Genomic DNA, 19817 nt, shown 5'->3' with positions numbered 1-19817 from the left:
GTAGATTTTCGGACTTAAAGTAAATTTCAAAATGACAGTTGACAGCTTGCAGCTGCAGAATTGACAGGTGACAGTTGTGCAGCTTTAAAAATGACAGATGACATGATTTCTAGGAGGCAGTTCTACTTAGGTTAAAATAGCTTGAATTAGATTATTTTTACTAAGAGATTGGTTCTGCACAGTTCTGCTAGGTACTCACAATATAAATTTGAAATAGGCCTTGTCACGGATCTGGTCAACACGTCCGGCGGCGGTTCTGTCTGCTCGGCTGGTCAATCAGGCACCAGTTCTGCTGACAGTGATCCGGATCTCTGGTTCTGCTCACAGCGGTCTGGGTCAGCTCTGCTCTGCTGGTCTAGCCTCTCTGGATACAGCGGCCTCTGGTTCAGGATACTGCTCCGCTGTCCGGTCCGGATCAAGTGGATTCTGGATGTAACACTGCTTTCTGTGTACTGGCAAAAGTTTGTGGTAAAAGAATTCAGACAGCTCGCCCGGCTGTGGAATAGTTTGCAAATGATTTTAAGGATGCTGAGGCCTGCTGAGAAGAGTTCTCAGTTTGTGGGTTTAGGCCCTTGCTTTAAGTTCTGAAGTAAATTTCTGGTCTCTGAAGATTGATGGATGTGAAGTCGGGAGTCTCCCGGCAGAGCGTCCCACAGAAAATGGAATTGAATCCTCTACCTGTCCCAGCAGTCTCTTTTTATGTGTTTTGGAAGTGGGTGTGTGCGTGGCATAACTGAGCCTGCCCCTCTCTACTTGTCATTGGCCCAATTCTCCCCCTCCCATGATTGGGGAAGGAAATGGATTGTCATCATGATGAGGTCTGTTTATGGGTCAGAGGATCCTCCCCTGGTCAATTTGCCCACCAATCTATATTTGATTCAAATACATATTTCCCAGATACACAATTTGTTGAAATTACATGTACACATTATATATTCCTTATGGTCCATGCTTGTCCGCCTCTGATCTTCCTGGGGGCTTGCATTGAAAAATGACAACATTTTGCGCTTTTTGACTGGTTTATCAATATCGGACATTTACCAAAAATTACACACATGTGCGCAAGGAGTATGGACATTAATTGATGAAGTGTCAGATTTTTAACATGCAGACATTTGGAGCGAGATCCTATTTTCCGTTAGCAACCCCCCAGAATACACCACAGGGTCCTAACGCCTCTTAAAACGTGCACAGAAAAATCACAAGAATAATGATATTACTTATATGATTTTGACCAGTCCGCACTATGAGTTATCTATCTTTTTAACTTATGCCCTGGTCAAAAAGGGGTGTGGCTTCCCACATCACATGGTGGAAGAACTGGTTTATCCATTTCCCCCAAGCTCAGCTGGCTATCACAGGCACTTCTCCTCCCACTTCTCCCAAGAGGAAGCCACTTTACGGCCCCCCCAATATAACATTTGCCTGAGTCCATTGTTCAGTTTCCTGCAGTCCCCAGGTAATTCAATCAGGGAGGTGTCACCTCCTTTTTGTGGGGAAGCAGGATGCAGCTAGGCCTGGGAAGAGTGGCTGAGCAGGTTTCTCCTGTCGGGGGTAGTTGTCAGGCATAATTCAGCTAAATGTCACTTTAGTTCCCAGTTTAAATCAAACTTACAATTTTTACATATACATTAAATAATTACTTCCTTCAAGTCATTTCAGAATATAGTTTTACATTGTATCCACCTCTTAGCAAGTCTTTCCTTGGTCTGCTTTGGGTTCCTCTGTTCAGTTTTACACAAAAGTCTGGTGGTTTTAAAACACTGGCTTTCTGATAGTGGTGAGTACCGGTATTGCAACCATTTTTGGGATTAAGAAAATTAATTTCCCACAGTTCTGAGTTGCTTTTTGGCAATCAGCATTGCCATTCCCAATGGTTTCAGGCTACTGTGTGTGTAGCCCAGTGGTGGTTTTAGGCAGTGCCCTCCTGTGCTCACAACATGGCAAAAATGGGTGGCAGCCTATTCTTCATGTTTTCCCTGTGCACTCTCTGGGGAGTTCTGGCCATCATGATGTTTTCCATGCCAGTACTGCACAGTTTTATGGTAGGGCTTGGATGCATGGGTAAAAACATCCCACAAGCCCCCCCTCTTGCGATGGCCATTCTGTCCTTTCACTGATGGTACTCGCAAGATCTGGGATGTTCGCCTCCTCTTCTTCCAATTCCATAGATGGCACAGTTCAGCATCTTTTCCTCCCTCCAGTCTATCAATCAGTTCTCCTTGCTGGTCCTGATGGGAGGATTGGGCGGTACCTCGGGCCCCTCGTTTCTTCGCTCTCGGTCCCCAGGTCGCCTTCCGTGGTCAGTCTCCATGTTTTCTTTCTCCTAGGACGACAAAGGAAAGCGGCAATACCTATTCATAGACATTTCTCCACCACTATTAATGGTGTGGCGAACATGTACATTTTATACATCCGAATGCATTTTGCAGTCTGATTTTAAAAACAATATATAACAGGGAACATTTGCATTACGTTACTATATTTTTGATATGTGGAATATTTTAGAGTTTGAACTGACTTATTCTGGAGCGGCCCCCTCTGGTATTGCAGAGGACTCCTCCAGTTGCTGCAGGGTGTGCCTGGGATGGCAACACTTCAGCTGATTTATATGTACCCACTTGTCTTCCCCTTCTGCCAAACTGCCTTTGGGGATGCGGATCTTGTATGCAACAGAGGAGATCTTGTCTATAATTTCAAACGGTCCCTTCCATGTAGGCAAACATTTTCGCTGTTTGGCCTGGTTCCTTTGGAAATTGTATAGATAGACCCGGTCCCCCACAGTATATTCCTTCCTGGTGGTCTTCAGGTCATAGTGGGTTTTCATGCTATCAGCTGATCTTTCTAGATTCCGCTGAGCATAGGCAAAAGCATGTTGGAGGTGTTTCCTTAAATTCTCCACATACTCATGAGTTGTGGAGGCATTTATCAATGTCTGCTCCTGGGTCCTGTAGAGCAAATGCTGGGGAAGCACCATCTTGCGTCCGGTCATCAACTCAAATGGTGACATTTTAGTTGCAGATGAAGGGGTAGATCTGATGGCCATTAGGACCAGAGGTAATCGGATGTCCCAACTTGGCCCAGAATCTGCCACAAACTTTCTTAATATGCTCACAATGGTTCGGTTGTATCTCTCTACTGCTCCAGAAGGAACTGGCCTGTAAGCAATGTGTAGCTTCCTTTTAACCCCCAGTATATCCCACATCTTTGTCATTACTTTGCAGGTGAAGTGGCTACCTCTGTCTGACTCAATCCTTTGAGGTAGACCAAAACGGGAAAAGATGTGGTTAATCATCAGGGCAGCTGCTGTTTCTGCCTTGCAGTTTGGGGCTGGGAGACATTCCACCCACTTGGTAAACAAGCATGTAACGGTCAACATGTACTTGTTTCCTCTAAACGAGTGAATTACAGGGCTTAAAAAGTCGATTTGCAAATCTGACCATGGCAGTGTCATCCCCCTCTTTCGGAGAGGCACACGGTGTGTGAGGGATGATGGCTGAAATTGTGCACACACAAGACACCCCTTCAAGTATTGGTCGAGGTCCTGCCCCATGTGTGGCCAGTATGCAACCTCTCTTAAGATTTCCAGTTTTGTGTGAAACCCCCTATGACCGGCTGTGGCCGCATCATGGGCGTGACTTAACATCAGGCTTCGGAATGAGGTAGGAACCACCCACTGATCATGGCAAGCTTGGGATTTCCTTACCAACAGCCCGTCTTGGATCTGCAACATCTTTGGACATTTCATCAACATTCTTAGGTCCTCTTTCCCAATGTAATCGGTATCCGTCAGGGGAAAGTTCTCAGGGTCCTCAATGTGTTGGTAAAACTTACCAATTATTGGATCCCCCTTCTGAGCTGTAATCAAATCAGCATCAGGGGTCTCCTTACTCCATTGTGCAGTTGAAAGATCATTGTGAGCATTTGTCTGGGACCTAGTGATAGCAGTGACCTGGATTTCCCCCAACAGGGACTCTATTTCTATTAGATCCCCTTGGATGGCCCCGGTTTTGGCCAGCTGATCAGCTAAGTCATTTCCAGTTTTGTCTGGTCCCTCTACTTTGGAATGATCCTGATCTTTTTCCAATAGATGGTCTTCCCATTCGAGGTGACCAGATGATCAATGTTTTGGATTAACTTCCCATGTTTCAAGGGTTTGTTATTAGCACATAACATGCCTCTGGTTTTCCAATTAACCAGGTGCTCCACGAACCCGTTCCATACATAATCCGACTCTGTGATTATGACCAGTTCGTGGAGTTGATGTTGGACAGCAGTGAGGATGGCCTGATGTACAGCCATCAATTCTGCCACCTGACTACTTTGGGGACCAATTTTGTATCCAGCGGAGGGTTCTGGGGACTCATTCACCCATGCATTCCCTACGCCGGCCACCAGTTCTTTCTCCCCGTGGTTGTCAACATGGTAAGAGCATCCATCCACATAGACAGTTGGCATTCCCTCACACTTGTCCTCTTCAAAGACTTTGGGCCTCATTACGAATCAGGCGTTAAGGGATTAACGGCGCCGTAAACGGCGCCAACCCTTAACGCCTGATTACAAGGTCCGTTAGCGCCATGGTGCTATTAACGCCTAAGGGACCATGGTGCTAATTACGCCACCGTAATTTACGGTGGTGTAATTAGTACCTTCCCCACTCCCATTATGCCCTATGGGGCAAAAAAGGGAATGGGGAAGGGTAAAATGGGAAATGGGGATTTACTGCCCCACTCACCTTGGAATGGGGCGGTAAATCCGCCATCCACCATGGTGTAAACATAGTTTACACCATGTTGGTAAGGGTATGACCCAGGCGGTAACTTACCGCCTGGGTCGTAATGAGGCCCTTTGTGTGGGGAATTGAGGTATGCCTCCATGTTGTCCTTGATTTTTAGACTTTCGTCCTCGAGACAGTTTTCGCTGGCACAATCATGCAAGTCAGCCAGACCTTGCGCGAGGGGACTCTTCTCGTTTTGGCCATATCTGACCTCCACAGGAAAGCCTTGCATTGACAGAATCCAGGAAGTAATTTGGGAATTACTCGCATTTCCGGCCCGGATTCTGTCACTCTGGGGATATTGCAGAGGCTGGTGTGGAGTCTCCACTATGATGTGTTCCCCCTGGATAAACGGGCGGTAATTCTTCAACGCCCACACCATAGCCAGGAGTGCCTTCTCACAATCGTTGAATTTTTCTTACACAGAGGATAAAGTTTTGCTCGCATAGGAGATTACTTTATTGACCTTGTCATGCTTTTGGTATAATACTGCCATCAAGCACGTATTAGAGAACCCTGTCTCCAGGAAGAACTCCTTGTTTCTGACAGGGTAAGCTAGGCAAGGCGCTTGTGAGAAGCTTCTCTTGAGTTGTCTTACTGCCTCAGATTGTTCTGGACCCCATTCCCACTTGACCCCCCCCCCCTTCAGGAGATGAATCAGGGGACTAGTGATCTCTGCGTAGCCCTCAATTAACTTTCTACTGTAATTAGTCAGTCCAAGGAGGCTCCTTAGTTCCCGCAGAGTTGTGGGATCCTTCAGTTTCTGGAGTGCTTCCACTTTCTTTTCTTGGGGACAGAGACTCTGAGGAGTAATCTCATGCCCCAAGAAATTAACACGGGTTCTACACCACTGTGCTTTCTGAAAGGAAAGTTTTGCTCCGGCGGCCCTCAACTGTGTCAGAACATAACGGATCTCCGCTATGTGTTCCTCCACAGATGAACTTTTGATGAGGACATCATCTACATAAGCCAGGTTACCCCTCGCACCCAGGTCGGGCATGGCCTTGTGTAGAAAAATGTTGAATTAATTGCCGGAGTTGAGGTATCCGAAGGGAGTCCCGGTCCATGTGTACTGCTGGCCCCCAAAGGTAAAAGCCAGTTTGTATTGGTCCTCCCTACTGACAGGCACGGTCCAGTATCCATTGGTCAGGTCTATTGCAGTGAATACTTGTGACCCTTGAATCTGGGCCAGCCCTTGGTCAATGTAGGGCAGAGGCCATCGGGAATTATGGACCCGTTTGTTGAGCTCCCTAAGGTCGGCGCAGAGTCTCCACTGCCAGTTTGGCTTCAATATTCCCAGCACCGGATTATTGAAGGTGCTGTGTACTGGAAGGATTATACCCCGGGACTCAAGGTTCTAAATTATTTCAGTAAGGGACTCCATGGATGCGAGAGGCAAGCGATATTGCTTCACAAACACTGGAGTCATTCCAGGGTCCGTGGGAATTGTTGTGGTGTGGATGTCGGTGCGACCACAGTCATATGAGTCTACCGCAAAGAGATCTTGGAAACCCAAGAAAACTTGTTTCAACTTTTGCTTCTGTTCTAGAGTCACACAGGCATCAGCTAGGTTGACTCTCTCTTCCACCATCTGCCTGAAGCCTGGAAAGACTTCTGGTTTGGCTATCTCAGCGGCCTCCTCCAGCTGGGTGGAGAAGTCCCTGGTCAGAGTGCTGATTTGGACTGGCGGCTTCAGGTGGGGAAGGCAGCCCTCATGGACCTGGAAAATCACCTCATCCCTCCTGAAGTCACAAGTCACATCTTCCTTACCATAAGGGCAAGAAGTGTACACCAGGAAGTTCCCCCCATGCCGGGTGAAAATCCTGTCTGGTGTTGTATTGTCCTCACTGTCACTGTCAAAACAGTCCTTGGGGATTTGTCCTAACAGTTCATTTCCTAGATCAATGGAAAAATGTCGGTCATCAACCGCCATTCCAATAATGGTACTACTCTTTAAGTCGCTGTTATCCACCTCTATTGGAATGGTGTCATGTTCTATGTTGACTAATGGAGTTGGGTGTATCCCCAACCCTTGCTGTTGGAGAGAAGCATTTAGATGTATATAAGCATCAGGGTTTTTCAATTTTTGTCCTCTTTTAACTTTCACTTCCAGGGAGAATTGTCGGGTCCTTTCTGGGATGGTGACTACCTCTTTGATCTGAATTTCAACTGCATAAGGTAGCAATTGAGCTGACCTAAATGCTTTTTCTGGATCATCAAAGCCCATGGGATTATCCGCTAATCGGGACCAAGCTTTGAAGTTTATTAGGTCCAAAATAATGGCAAAGCGATTGAGAATGTCACTGCCTAAGTAAAAGGCGGCAGTGACGTCTCGCACGACCCAACAATTATGGACTATGCTCTTGTTGCCGATGGAGATTTTGAGCATACACCTGCTTGGCAGGAGATGTTTGGAATTGGGTGCTTCCAGGTCCATCTCCCATTTGTCTATCAGTTTGAATGTGGGAATGGTTGGATCTTTTGGGAGTTGGCGGAACATGGCTTCGCTGATGAAGCTCTTACCGCTGTTCACACACACTTGAGCGAGAACAAAGTCCTTCCCATCATTTAACTGAACAGGGATGAACAACTGCTCTCCAATTTGCTGAATATCAGCCAGGCTATGAGCTGATTTCACATCTTTCTGGACTATAGGAGTGGGAGTGTCTGATTGTGGATTGGTAAAGAATTTCAGAGTGTTTCCTTCCAGTGTGGAATACCACCTTAAACTGGAAGGAAGGTTGATTTTCAGAAATAGAGAGGACCCCCCCACCACCAGTCTGTTGTCCTACTGCTATTACTGTCTCGTCTGGAATTTGGTTGTTCTGGAAGTGAAATTCTACTTGGTCAGATTTTTGTTCAACCATGTGGCAGGTGCCATTTAAACTAACATGGTTGACACTCTGTTTGAATTTTATTGGTCGGCTAGTCTGGGTCCAGAGGACCTTGTTTACACAATCTATTAGGGGTGACAACCTTCTCAGGAGGTTGTTCCCTAATAAACAAGGGGTGCCCTCTGGAATCACTACTATGACCGGGTGTTTCACCTTGTGTCGCCCAATTTTGATGTCCAAATCTGCAGTCCCCTCGACAGGAATTTCCTTCCTGTCAAAGTTCTGCAGTTGTCCAGGAAGAGAGGTGAGAGGAATAAGGTAATTCTCCCCCTTCCTGCATTTAGTTCATCAAAGGCCCTTCTAGACAGAAGGGTAGCTTGAGATCCAGTGTCCACCAGTGCCAAAATTGTACCCTGCCCCTGTACTTGTACCGGGGCATAATATCTTCCCTCCTTCTCCTCAAGGGGGCACAGATAATGCACATTTTTGGACAACTGGTGGGCTAATTTTCTGGTTTTGGACATGGCGAGAAAAGAGATTTGGGCAGAATTCTGTGGAGAGTCTTTGAAATCTGAAAGAAAAAGTTGGCAACTGGAGATCAGAGCCATTGTGGGTTCCCCTGGTTCCAGTTCTGGGCCACCCCCCCTTTTCGAGTTTGAACCAGGGGATTTTGGTATTGTGGGTTCTGGGATGAGATGATGGGTGGCGGTAGCTCAGTCTCCATATCTCCCCAGTCTGGATTGGAATCCCTTGGGACCCATTTTTCTTTGGGAGGAGTTCCCCCATCTCTAAAGGAGAAGATCCTTTTCCCAGGATCCTCTGAGGATTCCTCTCCCTCAAATTGGAAGATCTGTACCTCCTCCACAAACTGGGCCTGTTTGGGTACTTTGTTTCTCCTACCCCCCTCTGCTCCTTTGGACGCAGACTTTCAGGGGCAGGAGATTTTGTTTCCAGTTCCTGGTTTCCCAGGGGCTGTTTACAAGTTGGGAAGGAAGCTTCCTCCAAGGCTTTACACCCCCCCTTCCCCTTGTGCCTCCTCCCTGGGAACCGGTGGGTTATCGGGGTGCTGCTCCCGTCATTGTTCTGGAGCACCAGATCCAGAGTTTGGGGCATTCTGCGGTGGCATGCTCATCTGCGGGTTCTGTTGAGCCCTCAGTATGTGACCCAGATCTCGTGCCATATTTTGGACCTGGCGCTCAAGTTGTGAAACACGCTCAGGCTGATACGGAGCTCTATTCTCTCCCCTTTGCTGATCCCGGGAAGGGTAGCTATCCCTTCTCTGATAATACCCCGGATTGGGAAGATTTGGGTACCCCTCCACCCTTGGTCTCCCCTCTCCCGGATTAGGTTGTCTGGGCTCAGGGAATTGGGGAAAGAAGGATGGATGATTTTGGGGCTGGAAATTGGGTGGATACCTGGGGAAAAAGTTCTGCCCAGGATTTGGAGAATGTCTGCCCTTCTATGGGAAGTTGGGAGGGAAGTTCCCTGGGTTAGGTGCTTGGCTGGACCCCCCCCCCCTGGGCTGGAGGAGTCCACACATAACCCAGGATGGGTCGGTTTCCCTTGTAGCGGGGATTTACATAGTCAGGGGAGCGAGGGACTCCATTTGTGGGACTACCTCCTTGACTCCCTGTCTGTGACTGGCCCGAGGGCCTCCTGGTGTTACAGTTATTTGGTGCAGGCTGGTTTTTAGGCCCCCCCATCTCCAAATCTAAAACGGGGGCAACCTTTACCTCTGCCACCTTAACAGCAGCAGGGGTGCTGTTGGTTTTGGGGGTTTTCTGCACATTATTTTTATTTTCGATGGGCTTCTGCACCTCATAGATCCGGGTAGCCTGTTCAATGACCCAGTCTAAAGATCTTTTCTCATGAAAATCTCTCACGAGCTGGGTCATTATGTATTTGTGTAAGGCATGGAAAAACGTATTGATAAATTCTCTGCTATCCGTGCGCACCCTTCTGGTGGTCTGTGCACAAGCACGCTTTAATTCTTGCACAAACTCTTGTGGGTTCTGATTCTCCCCACCTTGCAAATTATAGGCTGCCTTGCAAGCCTCTTGAGGATTTCTGTGCACAGAAAAATGTTTCAAGATGGCCGCCCTGTATGTGGACCACCTTGAATGGTTTTGATCCTCCAGCCCTGCAAAGAAACTGGAGTATTCTGGTGAGAAGGTCCATTTAACGTACTGGATGCAGCTACTGCTGTCCTTCAAATGGAAAGTCTCCATCATTTGCTCATAGAGCTCCAAGTGTTCTCAAAAAGAATACTTGGCGTTCTTATGATAAGGCGTGATGACACTCCTTATTGCCTTTATTTGTTTCAATGGGTCCTTAAGCAAGGCCCTTTTTGCCTTATTGGCCTTTTTGGTTCGGGTAACCCTGGTCCATTCATCCTCTGATCAGAAGCACTGCTCCCAGAGGTGCCCGTCTGATCCTCCAGGTTTTCCCGGATTCTGCGAGCCTGGGAATGGCTGGCAGAATGTGGGGACCTGGTCTCCTGTGTCCTGTAATGCTCAGAGGAGTCTTCAGATCCCTCCTTGCTGCCAGGATTTGATGGGTACCCCCCCACTGACCTAACTGGGCAGAGGTTTTCAGGATGCCCTTAATGGGCCTACTCTCCTGGGGTTCCCCACTAAATTGCACTGTGCTTGGGTGCCCATACCCGGATGCCTGCCCATCCATTCCTGGGAGGTACTGGCCTATGAGCCCCATACTTCTAGCTGGATAGTAATCTGCCATCCCCGTGGCCCTGGGCTCATGTGCGCGAGGGGACATCGGGGTGGCAGAGTCCAGGGACTGGGAGAGATGAAGGCCTCTGGTACTAGGGCTCCTGAGGTTATGCTCCGGAGTTTCTCTTTCCCAGCGAACCTCATCTCTATCCGCCCCTGTTCCCTGTTGCAATGCAAGAACCTGCGCTTTCAGTTCCTCAGTTAAGGCCTTACTAGACTCTATCAGTCTCTCCTGCATCGCTACCTGCTGCTGGAGCCTATCATTGTGCTGGCAGAGAGCCTCATTCTCTCTCTGTGCCTCCTGATTGGTCCTGGAGTACTGGGCCAGTGTCTGCTGCAGGAGGGGTACCTCCTGAGTCCCATCCCTACTGGCCTGCTCCTTTCTTGCCAGAGCCTCCTCCACCCTCCTGGTGTGCTCTAACAAGTTCTGGTGTTCTTTTTGGAGCTCACCCAGTCCCTGGAGGGCCAGGTGATTTTCTTCCATTTTCCTTTTTAAGTGGCAGACTTCCTGGCCTAAGGTATCCCTTTCCTGACTAAGAGCCTGCATCTGTGCCGCCAAGTCGTCCCTTTGCCTTTGGAAGGCACCAGCTTTCTGGCGCTCCTGATCAAACTCTGCCTGGGTATCCAGGTCCTTCAGAATCAATTTATTACTTTCCTCTTTTTCCCTATCTAGGTGGCTTTGCAGGGTGACTAGCTGCTCAGCACATGCCGTATTGAGTCTAACTGTTGCTCCAGCTTTTTCTGGCTCTGCAGTAGGGAGTCCAAACCTTCTTGGTACTCCTTCTGCAAGGCCAGAAATCTGGTATCCTGATCAGCCTTTTCCTGTTGCAGCACATCCATATCCTCCTTTATTTTAGTGATGTCTGCTGTCCTTTTCTGACTCCTGGCTCCTGAGCAGCCTCTGCTCAGAAGAGTCCAGATCAGATTGGGCCTTCTCTAACGCCATCCGTTGCCTATTTGCCAGATCTTGGCCTTCAGCACATTTGTCCTGCATGGCTCCCATATATAGGTACAAATATGCAGCTATCCTGGCAATCTTATTATGTTCATCTTTGGCTTTAGGGGCCATATATAGTTCACTCAGGGCCACATGTAGGGGACCCTGATCTCTCCATATATCTGACCCTGTTTCAGTGACCTGTTGCGTGATTGCCTGCAACCAGACCGTTTGGTCCTGATGAGTCCACTCACCTCTCACAAATAGCTTATGTAAGAAGTGGTCTCTGGCTATTTTGATGTCTACCAGTGTCGTCATTCTGGAATTTGAGTTCCTTCCTGACTTACAGAAGTTTGTATTTTTTTTAAAAAAACAGACCGTTTCCTTAGATTGTTCCTTTGAAGAGTGCTTTACAGCGTAACACAGCGTGGTGATCCGACCGGATGTATGTCTCCTGTCGGTTAGCACACTGTATTAATCTGCACAAGTGATAGAGCTAACCCAGAATCTCCGGCTACGAGCCCCCACTTGTTAAGCGGCTTCACTTCATCACTACAGCTAAGTCAATGCCTAGTCTGGGATGCTGAGGGAAACCCTTATTGATATATTTTTAGGTCCAGTTCATGTACTCTGGATGACAACCCTTATATAACACCCCTCTCTTAGAATCCCACTGACCCCGCTGAGCCAAGAAGTAGCTCTGTTTTGCAAATTAAAAGGTTTATTTGAAAAATGAAACAATATATATATATCACATTTTTATAATAAATTAATATCTGATAGTACACTGAGACATATGATGTGGATCCACAATGTGTAATGTTACAGTGGTACACTTGATTACTTAGGAGTAGTATAGAGGATGAGGTAGCTGAAAATGCTTTATGGGTTCAAGGAAATGCACGGTGGAATAAAATGCAGTACAGCAAATAAACTTGATATGATTTCAACCAACAACAATGTAATCACTTTTTCTCTGGCAATTCACCCCCCCCCCCTATGCAATGTAAGAAATGGAAGGAGATGGAAAGAGGAGCACACAGTTCTCAGGAATGCAATCAAATACAATGCAAAATTCAGTTCCCCCCCAGCAAGCTTAGAGGAAACAGGTAGAAGTTTGGAACACAGGCCCAAAATGCTTTTAAATGTGATGGCAACGGATGGGAAAATGTGCTAACTGATTTTAATTCCCTCTAGAGATTCAGGGTGAGTGAGAGATGCTTGTTGGTATTAGCTCATGCTCACTTTAGCAATGCTCTATGAGTTATTACCAGGTTGCAAACAGATTTTAACAAAGGAAGGAATGGAGCTGTTATTTTGACAAGTGGAGAAATTGAGCCAAATCGCAAATCGCGAGTGCGTAAATCGCGATTGCGGAAAAGTATAGGGAGTAGGAAGTAGGAAGTCGGTTCTAGGTTTGTTGGAAAGCCTAGAATCACAGCTTTAAAAGCCTAGCCCAAACGGTTCAAGAGATACGGACGATTTAATAAAGGTAGATTTTCGGATTTAAAGTAAAACTCAAAACGACAGGTGACAGCTTGCAGCTGCAGAATTGACAGGTGACAGTTGTGCAGCTTTAAAAATGACAGATGGCACGATTTCTAGGAGGCAGTTCTACTTAGGTTAAAATAGCTTGAATTAGATTATTTTAACTAAGAGATTGGTTCTGCACAGTTCTGCTAGGTACCCACAATATAAATTTGAAATAGATCACGGATCTGGTCAACACGTCCGGCGGCGGTTCTGTCTGCTCGGCGGGTCAATCAGGCACCGGTTCTGCTCACAGCGATCCGGATATCTGGTTCTGCTCACAGCGGTCTGGGTCAGCTCTGCTCTGCTGGTTTAGCCTCTCTGGATACAGTGGCCTCTGGTTCTGGATACTGCTCTGCTTTCCGGTCCGGATCAAGTGGATTCTGGATGTAACACTGCTTTCTGGGTACTGGCAAAAGTTCTTGGCAAAAGAATTCAGACAGCTCGCCTGGCTGTGGAATAGTCTGCAAATGATTTTAAGAATGCTGAGGCCTGCTGAGAAGAGTTCTCAGTTTGTGGGTTTAGGCCCTTGCTTTAAGTTCTGAAGTAAATTTCTGGTCTCTGAAAATTGATGGATGTCTGGAGTCTCCCTGCAGAGCGTCCCGCAGAAAATGGAATTGAATCCTCTACCTGTCCCAGCAGTCTCTTTTTATGTGTTTTGGAAGTGGGTGTGTGTGTGGCATAACTGAGCCTGCCCCTCTCTACTTGTCATTTGCCCAATTCTCCCCTCTCCCATGATTGGGGGAAGGAAATGGATTCTCATCATGATGAGGTCTGTTTATGAGTCAGAGGATCCTCCCCTGGTCAATTTGCCCACCAATCTATATTTGATTCAAATACATATTTCCCAGATACACAATTTGTTGAAATTACATGTACACATTATTTATTCCTTATGGTCCATGCTTGTCCGCCTCTGATCTTCCTGGGGGCTTGCATTCAAAAATGACAACATTTTGCGCTTTTTGACTGGTTTACCAATATCGGACATTTACCAAAAATTACACACATGTGCGCAAGGAGTATGTACATTAATTGATGAAGTGTCAGATTTTTAACATGCAGACATTTGGAGTGAGTCTATTTTCCGCTAGCAATCCCCCAGAATACACCACAGGGTCCTAACGCCTCTTGTGCACAGAAAAATCACAAGAATAATGATATTACTTTTATAATTTTGACCAGTCCGCACTATGAGTTATCTATCTTTTTAACTTATGCCCTGGTCAAAAAGGGGTGTGGCTTCGCACATCACATGGTGGAAGAACTGGTTTATCCACTTCCCCCAAGCTCAGCTGGCTCTCACAGGCACTTCTCCTCCCACTTCTCCCAGGAGGAAGCCACTTTACGGCCCCCGAATATAACATTTGTCTGAGTCCATTGTTCAGTTTCCTGCAGTCCCCAGGTAATTCAATCAGGGAGGTGTCACCTCCTTTTTGTGGGGGAAGCAGGATGCAGCTAGGCCTGGGAAGAGTGGCTGAGCAGGTTTCTCCTGTCGGGGGTAGTTGTCAGGCAGAATTCAGCTAAATGTCACTTTAGTTCCCAGTTTAAATCAAACTTACAATTTTTACCTATACATTAAATAATTACTTCCTTCAAGTCATTTCAGAATATAGTTTTACATTGTATCCACCTCTTAGCAAGTCTTTCCTTGGTCTGGTTTGGGTTCCTCTGTTCAGTTTTACACAAACGTTGGGTGGTTTTAAAACGCCGGCTTTCTGATAGTGGTGAGTACCGGTATTGCAACCATTTTTGGGATTAAGAAAATTAATTCCCCACAGTTTTGAGTTGCTTTTTGGCAATCAGCATTGCCATTCCCAATGGTTTCGGGCTACTGTGTGTGTAGCCCAATGGTGGTTTTAGGCAGTGCCCTCCTGTGCTCACAACATGGCAAAAATGGGTGGCAGCCTATTCTTCATGTTTTCCCTGAGCACTCTCTGGGGAGTTCTGGCCATCATGATGTTTTCCATGCCAGTACTGCACAGTTTTATGGTAGGGCTTGGATGCATGGGTAAAAACATCCCACAGTTGGTGCATCGCCCCAATCTATTTACTAATTAGCAAGCCCTTAAGAATACTTTGTCTACTTGCATTACTGCTTCTGTGCAATTGTAAAATGACTTGATATCTTCTTCATTATTTCTTTTAGCATGAGCATCTTTATCTCGAGCCCAAAAGGCACATGTTTCGACCAACCTAATTAAACTGCCAGAATGGCTTAAATATTACCTGCTGAGCCATGGGGCTTATTTATTGGCTGATGGATTCAAAATTAATTTTAGGATCCCTTACAAAGGCAAGGAGGTGGGTAGATGGGCAGAGAATTTGAAATCTACTAAGGAACATACATCATTGGTGGAAGATAGATTGAGGAAAGAAGTGCAGGAGGGGTGGATGGATGGTCCGTTAGAAAATATATCATTGGCCAGCTTGATTAGATCTCCTGTGGACATTGTGTATAAAAAGGAGAAAGGGGAGTTCCGAATTTTATACCGCCTGTGTTGGCTGGAAGGAGTGTCCATTAAGGATTCCATAAACCCTGATGATGATACAGTACATTATTCGAATGTGGGGGACGGTCTTGCCCTGATTAAAGATCATGAAACATGGACACAGATGGGCAAATGTGACATCGAATTGGCATTCCAGCTATTATCAGTACAACCAGACGATGTTCAAATGTTAAGTATTAATTGCATTTAATGGACTCCGAAAAGCAGACAGGGCATGTGCGCTCTTTGAGTGTTTCAGCACATTTGTTGAATGGGCGTTTGCTCAATGCACAGGTTTGCAGCAGTTTATTATCATTTATCTGTTGCTCCGCTCCCCCTTCCATGCCCTTTTCCCCTTTTCCTTTCCCATGCACTTGCACGTTCTCAACGTCACTGGGTCCTGGTAAGATCATTGTTTTGTTCTCCCCTGTTCCCCTCCCTTGACTTGTTGCTCTGAAACAGATGTGTATGAGCACGATATAAATAAGATATAATATGTTATGTTATGTTATGTTATTTTGCATTTATATAGCGCCTTATATACCATTGGTATGGTCTGAAGGCACTGGTAGGTTGAACGCCCTTGGGAACCGAAGTTCAGATCAGTAGAGAGAGTAGAGAGAGTCAAAGGTGCATGTGGGCACCGGTTATGTGTGCGGCTGGTGCGGTATTTGTGTAATAGCTGCTTCTTAGCGGTAGGTGTGGTGGTTGAGTGATCAGGAGTATGTGTTCGTTCTGGCAGGATTTATCCAGACTGAATGTGGCTGTATTAGGCCTGAGGAGAACGCCTGGCTGGGGGGGGGGTTTAACAAGCAGTGTTTACTTAGAATGATGTGGAGTGTGCAGCGGATGTTGGTATGAGAACAGTTATACCGAATGGTGTCATAGTATCTCTGTGTTCTAGTTGAGTGGTGGTGTAAAGGAGAGAGTAAGTGTGGTGGTGTGATATGATGGGTTATATGCTCTTTCAAACATTCTCTGCATTCCAAACCATACTATATACGTCCCGCAATTCTATGCGCTCCAGTCCGTTCCATGCACTCCTATCCACTCCATGCACCCCAGTCTGCTCCGCACACTCCGGTCCGCTCGACGCACTCATGCACTCCAGTCTGCCCCGCCTGCTCCAGTCCGCCCTGCGTACTCCAGTCTGCCCCAAGCATCCACTCTTGTCTGCCCCACGCATGCACTCTTGTCTGCCCCACGCATGCACTCCTGTCTGCCCCATGCTCTACGCATTCAGCAGCTTTACATACTCATCCATTCTACGCAGTCATCAGTACTGGATGCAATCTGCGCTCATTCATTCTACATACTCATCCACTCTACGCAACACGTCCGTTCGCTCTAGGCACTCGTTCGATCCAGGCACTCGTTTGCTCCAGGCACTCATCCGCTTTATGCCCTCACACGTACTATGCATTCACCTGTTTTGCGCACTCACCCGCTCTACGCACTCATCCCCTCTACGCACTCATCCCCTCTACGCACTCACCCCCTCTACGCATTCATCCCCTCTACGTACCCCTTTTTTCATATGCACTCATTCGCTCATATGCACTCGTCCGTTCTATATATTTGCCGGCCTTACCCACTAGTCTGTTCTATGCAGTCCTCCACTCTACACATTCTTCCGGTCAGCTCATCAATCCCGCTCCACTCATCCATCAGTTCCCGCACTCTGCATGCATTCCGCACTCATCCGTTCTACATGCTTATCCGTTCTACGCATTCACCCCATCTGTGTTACTCATCCGCTCTAGGCGTTTGTCCGCTTTATCCCCTCGCATGCACTACACCTTCATCTGCTCTACGCATTCACCCACCCTATGCGATCACCTGCTCCCTGCACTCACCTGCTCCCCGAACTCACCAGCTCCCTGCGCGCATCCGCTCGCCACACTCATCCGCTCTCCACACTCATCTGCTCCTAACACTCATCCACTCCCCATACTCATCCGCTCCCTGCACTCATCCGCTCCACGCACTCATCCGCTCCCCACGCTCATCTGCTCCCCGCGCTCATCCACTCCCCGTGCTTATCCGCTCCCCACAGTCATCCGCTTCCCGCACTCATCCGCTCTATGCACTCATCCGCTTTATGCACTCATGGTTTCCACGCATTCAACAGCAATATGCACCCATCAGCCTTATAAAGTCATTCGCTAATACGCAATAATCCTGTTCTATATATTCATCTGCTCTCTACACTCATCTGCTCTGTACCTTCATCTGCTCTGTACACTCATCCACTCTGTACACTCATCTGCTCTATACACTCATCCGCTCTATACACTCATCGGCTCTATACACTCATCTACTCTATACACTCATCCGCTCTATACATCCGCCAGGTCTGCACATTTATCTGCTCCAGCGATCTACACACTCTCCGCACTTCCGTACTCATCCGCTAGCCACACTCATGCGCTCCACATACTCATCCGCTCTACATACTCATCTATTCTACACACTCATCCGGTTTACGCTCATCCGTTCTGCACATTCTTCTGTTCTACGCACTCCTGCGTTCTACTCGCTTCCCTGTATTTACGCACTCATCCGCTCTACACGCTTGTCCGCTCTACATACCCAGCCGCTCTACACACTCATCCGCTCAACATGTTCATCCATTCTATACACTCATCCGATCTACATACTCATTCGATTTACAGACTCATTTGAACTATATAGTCATCTGTTCTTCCACTCATGCATTCTTCCACTTAGCGCATTCATCTGTTCCACACGCTTCATCCATTCTATCTATTTCATCCACGCCATTCCCTTTGTTCACTCCTCATGTATTATGTCCATTTCAGGAGTTTAAATCTCTTTGCTGTTTCCGTAAGATTTACTCTTATTAACCACTTCACTGCTTTGATCTACTTTACTCTTTTAATTCTGTTTGTCCTTCTAGTTTATATTAGGGGTTATTAGCTGTCAGTTTCTCACATCAGGTAGTTTGTTGGATTGGTGTCATTGAGATGTTGTTTGGGTTAGTTAGGTACGGGTTGGTTTTAGGGGAAGAGCCAGGTTTTCAGCAGTTTGCGGAAAGATGTTAAATCCTCAGTTAGGCGGATGTGGGGTGGGAGTGAGTTCCATAGTGTGGGGGCCAAGGCGGAGAATGATGATCGCCTAACCTGACTGAGTTTGTCTTCAGTATGACTAGGAGGCCGGCTGAGCTTGATCTTATGGTGCGTGGGGGGTGATAGGGTTTTAGCTTGGTCCGGTTTTATGCAGTGCTCGATGGGAGATGCATAAGGTTTTGAAAGTCACCCTTCGGGCTACTGGAAGCCAGTGCGTCTTAAGGGCTGGGGAGATGTGGTCTCTTGGGCCGAGCACAAGAAGCATTTTGGCTGCCGCGTTTTGTGCCCTTTGGAGTTTATTCAGTTGGTACGCATGGACTACGAGGTATAGGGGGTTTGCGTAGTCTAGTCTTGATATAACGATTGATTGGACCGCGGAAAGTCTGTTGGGAAAGGAGAGATATGGAAAGATGCGCCTAAGGGTTTTAAGGTGGTAGTGGCAGGACTCTGAGACATTGTTGACTTGGCGCGAGAGTGTTGGGTCAGAGTCAAGGGTGCATCCAAGATTTTCCATTGAGTTGGAGGGGGTCGGTGAGTTGTCCATGGCGGATGGCCAGGGTAGTGGGTGCGGACGAAGTTCGGAGTTGCCACATACCATGATTTCCGTTTTGGAGGGGTTTAACAAGAGGTGGCTTTGGGTCATCCAGAGTTCTATGTCAAGGAGGCAGGAGGCCAGGACAGGTCGGGAGTTGGGTTTTGAGTTCAGGAGTTTTAGAATTAGTTGAGTGTCGTCGGCGTAGTTGTAACACAGGGTGTTGTGTGAACTAATTATTGGTGGGAGGGTGATCAAGTAGAGATTGAACAGGAGGGCAGCTAGGCATGCTCGTTGTGGGACTCTTGTGTCGCCTGGTCGGGCCTGGGAGGTATAGGTGGAGAGTATCGTTATTTGGTACCTATCTTTGAGGTATTAAGCTATCCATTTAAGAGTGGTTGCACGAATTCCTAGGCAGTGGAGGCGGTCTAGGAGGATTGAGTGATTGATTGTGTCAAAGGCGGCGGATAGGTCAAGAAGGATTAGTGCGGCGCATCCCGCAGAGTCTGCCGTCATTTTAAGGTCATCCCAGATTGAGGTTAGGGTGGTTTCAGTTCCGTGACGGGCTCTGAAACCTGATTGGGCGGAGTCTAGGAGCTTGTTGGCTTTGACAAAGGCATTTAGTTGGAAGTAGACGGTTCGGTCAATGAGTTTGGCAAGGAACCAGGTGTTTGAGATGGGGGGGTAGTTTTTGGGCTCGAGAGGGTCGAGGGAAGGTTTTTTAATTAGAGGTTTGACATGAACCGTTTTGAATGCGTCGGGAAAGATACCAGAGGAAAGGAGGCATTTATGATGGATCTTCTGTGTTCTCCTGCGCAGGTGGAAGCGGAAATTTCTTTGAGGGTTGTGTCTGGCCAAGAGTCCAGCGGTGAGCCAGATGGTTTGCGGGCAGATAGA

Source organism: Ambystoma mexicanum, chromosome 6p, assembly GCF_040938575.1.
Source record: "Ambystoma mexicanum isolate Mex_15411 chromosome 6p, UKY_AmexF1_1, whole genome shotgun sequence".
Taxonomy (NCBI): domain Eukaryota; kingdom Metazoa; phylum Chordata; class Amphibia; order Caudata; family Ambystomatidae; genus Ambystoma; species Ambystoma mexicanum.
The sequence above is the reverse complement of the archived record's forward strand: the minus strand, read 5'-3'. Positions refer to the sequence as shown.